Source organism: Heloderma suspectum, chromosome 4, assembly GCF_057233095.1.
Source record: "Heloderma suspectum isolate Gila_16-S chromosome 4, 16-S_ref, whole genome shotgun sequence".
Lineage (NCBI taxonomy): Eukaryota > Metazoa > Chordata > Lepidosauria > Squamata > Helodermatidae > Heloderma > Heloderma suspectum.
Window position 1 is genome coordinate 48,677,300 of NC_139461.1, and position 5,031 is coordinate 48,682,330.

At 42.4% G+C, this 5,031-nt stretch overlaps 1 long non-coding RNA gene across 1 annotated transcript; it reads left to right on the top strand.

Annotated features, from left to right (window-relative positions):
* Positions 1-1,369: 1,369 nt before the first annotated feature.
* On the top strand, positions 1,370-4,713 carry LOC146346809 (uncharacterized). The gene is made up of 3 exons (XR_014790078.1): positions 1,370-1,457; positions 1,796-1,936; positions 4,475-4,713. It is a non-coding gene; the product is annotated as an uncharacterized LOC146346809 (long non-coding RNA).
* The last annotated feature ends 318 nt before the right edge of the window (positions 4,714-5,031 follow it).

Consider the following 5,031-nt stretch of genomic DNA (forward strand, 5'->3'; position numbering starts at 1 on the left):
CCCAATAGCACTACATCATGGCCGCTACTGGTAGGGGTTGTGCATATGCCGCCACCAGGCCTGAGCTGCCCATGCAAGAGCACCATTGGATCCAACCCCAGAAATCCTTGCTGATCTACTACAGATCGCCCAGAGAACTACCAGATCTATATTTACCTTCTGCCCACCCCTGAAGTAAACATAGCCCATCCCCACACACTTAGGATTAGGGGCAGCACAGATGGTGTTGGCTTTCCAGCAGGCTTGCGCTTGGAATCTCTCTGTTTGAAACACTTCAGTTGCAATCCTATGCATGCTTAAGAGAGTTGAGAGCACTGAGAGTTGTAGGACTTCTTTCTGTCTAAACATGCATAGGCTTGCACCCTTCGTTGGGAATACAGCAGTTCCACTAATGCCGAAAGTACAGCGTCAGTAGAATAGCTTGCAAATAGCCTCATGCCTCAGTGGCAGTATAGCAAATATGAATTTTCTGTAATGCCCACTCTTGGGGTCAAATCAGAAATGCACATGATTGTTAACCATGAGCTTGCTGTGGTTGACTATAAACAGACTATAAACTGCTAGGGCAGTTAACCTTTTATGCTGAAAAGATGGTGTGGCAGAGGGGAGCAAATTGTGAACTGCTGCATTTACATTCCAAAAAGCAAAAAAGATAGTTAAGCATGGCAAGAGTTAGAAACAGGAACATTAAACCGAAATGTCTGCTATACCTCAGTACCACCCAAAGATGGTTTTATATAAACATCCTTATCATACTGTTTGGGCTTCTGACTGACCATTCCTTTGTTAGGCAGATTGCTGGTTAATAGCCCACAACAGGTCTGCTGATGAGACCTAATGACTAGGAGACCGCTGGACGTGCTTTCCAGTGAGATACCCATCAGAGCCTGGGGAAAGTGACACCCCGCCAGCTGGGAAGTGTGTGTGAGTGACCAGAGTATGAAGAGACAGCAGTTGACAGTTTTGGAAGAAACACTGACAGTGGCAAAGAGACAGCTATGAGTTGGCTGAAGGCTTAACAACACCGTGTGGTGCAAAGCTTCTCCAAGTAGTGCAGCAAGGACTAGATCCCAGGACCAAAGCCCAAGGCAGCCCCTAAATAAGCTCCCTTATTGCTTTTTGTTTTATTGAAATAATCTGATGTAGTTTTTTTAAAATTATTATTAAGCGTTTATTAGATGTTTTCATTTCCAGTGCAATACAAACAGTAAACCCTCCCCCACCGCCTCCATTCGTTTTGATGCTTTTTTCTTTCTTGTATTGTTCACCTCTTGGGAATCTCGTTAGATAGACAGCAGTATATGAATCTTGAAAGTAAATAAATAAATAAATTGCACGAGCCAAAGTGTGGTGTCACAATGCTGGGTTCCACCCAGTGTCACAGACAGTATTCAGTAGGAGCTTTTGTTCCTCATGCAACCACATTCCACGCTGCAGTTGTACTATGTGGGTAAAAGGTATGTTTTTCTCAGTGACAAAATATTGTGGTTTTAGTATTGGGAAGTTGCAATATTCATGCAACAGACGTCCTCTCTAAAGGGAAACCATCTGGATCCTGTGCCAGTGCAGCAGCTGAGTAATTTGTGCGCAAATGTTGTGCTTTTAAAAAATCCTCTGAAAAGGTCTGAGGGCAGAAGGGCCATATAATCTCTGAAGTACTATATGAACAATCATGAGCACTCCAGAGTTCTTTAACTCCAAAAGTATAAAGGTTAACTTGCTTTACACCTTCTCCAAAGTTGTAAAGGTTTAACTTGCTTTGCTAGACAGAAATAAGTGTCTTATCCATTTGCAGCAACCATGGTGTGTTACATTCCCAAGGATAAGACAGAAGGAAGGCTGTTGCTGACAGAAATACTGTTGGTCTCGAACAGTGTAATGCTATACAGGTCTACTCAGAAGTAACCCCACTGAGTTCAATCAAAGTTACTCCCAGGTAAGTTACTATAAGATTGCAGCCTAACTTCGTACTCATGTGGTAAAAATTCCACAAAGTATAAAGACATGTGTCCATATGAATCCTTACTTATATTTATCTTTCTGCCCTTTGCAGTACAGGATGCTTTAGAATTATATTTAATTAACTGAAAGCTTGGGATTTCATTCATAATCACACAGAGAGCTCACTTGGAACTGAGAAAATCAGAGAAATAGCATGAGAATTTTATGATAATTGTCAGGAATTATCAAACAGGTTTTCCCACCAAAGTTCAGTTAACCCAAAGTTTTGTGTAGCAGCCTTTTTCTAGTTCCAGGTTCTTCTCACAAGAGAGCTACATGAGAAGAAATTGATAGTATCAGGCTCCAATATTCTAAGAAAGCATTATCTCCTTTGGCCAGCTGTTCAGTGCTTCATAACATACTGCTATGTTAGAAGAACAATCCCCCTGGCACACTTGCCTATATCTTGAGTCATGTACCGAACTGAGTTTAGGAAAACACCCCCTCAGCCAGTGACATACAAGAGTATCACCCCTCTATTTCTAATGTTCAGGCTGTGAGTGCCGTTGTTTATGTAGCCAAAATGACACCATCAATGCATAAGAGGGAGAGATGTCAGCTGGCATGGGAAAACCTCAAGGTCTACTGAAGTACAAACAAATCTAAAGGAAAAAAAGCTCTAAGGCAGGAAACCCCAACAACAACCCAAAGGGAGCTGACCCAATGGGCAGGTTCACACAATCATGGAGGATCAACAAGCCATGGGTTTCATGTTGGTTTGTAAACCACTCCAGCCACCCACCCTTGCTGGCTTCAGATGTTACAACAACCCGCGCCCCATGATAATTATGCTAATTATGCTAACCGCCCAGACAGCTTCGGCTATGGGGAAGTATATTGAGGAGGAGGAGGAGGAGGAGGAGGAGAAGGCGGCACATGCAAGGACCGAAAATAAACCACCGTGGTTTTTTTTCCCCCTCTGTAATCATGCGAACCTGATCAATGGCTCAGTGGCAACAATTTCTGCTAGCAGGGAAGGGTGAAAAACTGGGGGATGGTGGTGGACTGGAGTGGCTGGAATCCTGAACAGCAGATGGGACTTACTCCCAGATAAGTGCATATAGAATTGCAGCCTACAGGCACGAGCTGTGACTTGGAAAATTCCTCTTTCAAATCCCACCACAGCTACAAAATGTAATAGGTGGTCTTAGACAAGTTGCTCTCTCTCCCCTTCAGGGTGCTTCCAGGTGGAGGAGTCCTAGTGTTAACAATTTGAAGGCATTGTGCAGCTGTTCTTTCTTACTGGGTTTTCTGTGACAAGAAAAAAGATGGAAGACGTGAGGGGGAGGGGGAATACGGGAGAGTTATGAGTGGAAGATAATGTCATTTGGACCACTCACCCTCATAAAATTCCATGAATTAGGCAGATGAGGCACGATGAAACCCTCGTCTAGAAACACCCTCGGTCTCAACCATTCTCTCCATCTTCAATATGGGGATACTAAAGACATACCTTACAGGATTGTTGTAAGGATTGTTGAGAGGATGAATGGAAACACTTTGAACATTCAAAAGCCTTCTATAAATGCTTAGCACTGGAAAACCAAAGCTGGAATTTTCAGGAATCTTACACCACGTACAATGCAGGAGAAGGATGTCACCTTCATGATCGTTATGCTTGTGTGTTCACAGATATTTTGGACTTCTACTCCTGTCATCCCTAACCAGCATGGCCAATGGTCAATGATGATGGGAGTTGTAGTCCAGCAGCATCTGCAGGTCCAACTTGGGTGACTTTAAAAGGGGATTCGACAGTGATGTAGCGGTTAATTTTGAAGTGTGGGCTCATTGTGACAGTCACATCCATATCAACAAACCAGTTCTAGCAGCTTTCATCTCCACCAGAAGCAGGTCTTTTGTAAAGCTAATGGGAGTTAATTGCCAATTCAAGACCAAGCCACCCCAAAATATTTGCATTACAATAGGGAACAATATATTGTTATTGTGAAATTTCATTTCCTCCTAGCTACTGTGAGGAGTACAGCTAAGCTCAGAGTGAACAGGGAAGTCCAGTGGGGGTGACAGATGATAGCAGCATCCTTGCTAATTAAAAAGTGCCAGTACTGTGTCCCCCTGAGCCCTGACTCCACTACACCACTGTTCATAGATAGTACTATCAATAGCTGCTAGTAATTATGACTATATATTACCTTCAGTAGCAGTATGCCTTTGTATGCCTGTTGCTGGGAACATGAGCAGGAGTTGTACTCATGTTCTGGTTGTGGGCTTTGCACTGGCATCTGGCTGGCCACTGTGCGAACAAAAGGCTTGAATAGATAGGCACTTGATCTGATCTAGCAGGGCTCTTGGTGTGTGTGTGAAGAGGGCCTCTGTGAATTTCTTTGTTCAACTCACCAGTAAACTACTGCAGGTAGTTAATTTTAATTTCCATTCGGACAGGGGGGAAATATTGCCACGTACAATGCAGGAGAAGGATGTCACCTTCATGATCGTTATGCTTGTGTGTTCACAGAGCCATCCAGCTAGTTGCTGCTAGAGAAAGAATGCTGAACCAGACGGACATTGGTCTGTTCCGGCTGTTCTTATGAATCTAGCTTTCTGGGTGAAGGAACATGTTTATTTTACATATCTTAATTTATCCTTGTTTTACTGGTTGTTGTTGTTGTTGTTTTAAAAATACATTGTTTATGTACCAGTATGTGGAAAGAACTATGGACTAAATAAACACTTTTGGTTGGTTGGTCTTCCAGGTGAAGAAACATGTATTATTTCCTTTATGGCCAATAGATAATGTTCCAGGCACAACACTTGATTATCCAGATAGTGTGGATTTGAGTTTTTAAAATATATAAAGGTATTTGTAGGTATTCGTGTGGATTAGTGCTTTTGACCCTATTAGTCAAACCCTTTTGTTTTTTCGTTGCTGAATTTTTTCCATCTTAATTATGAAAACGATGTCATTAAAGTAAATCTTTTATATTTGTTGAGCAAGACAGCATAGGAAATGTTAAAAGTAGATACCTTCATTCTCTTCCTGCCTTCCTGTAAACCAGAAGTAAACTAGAATTT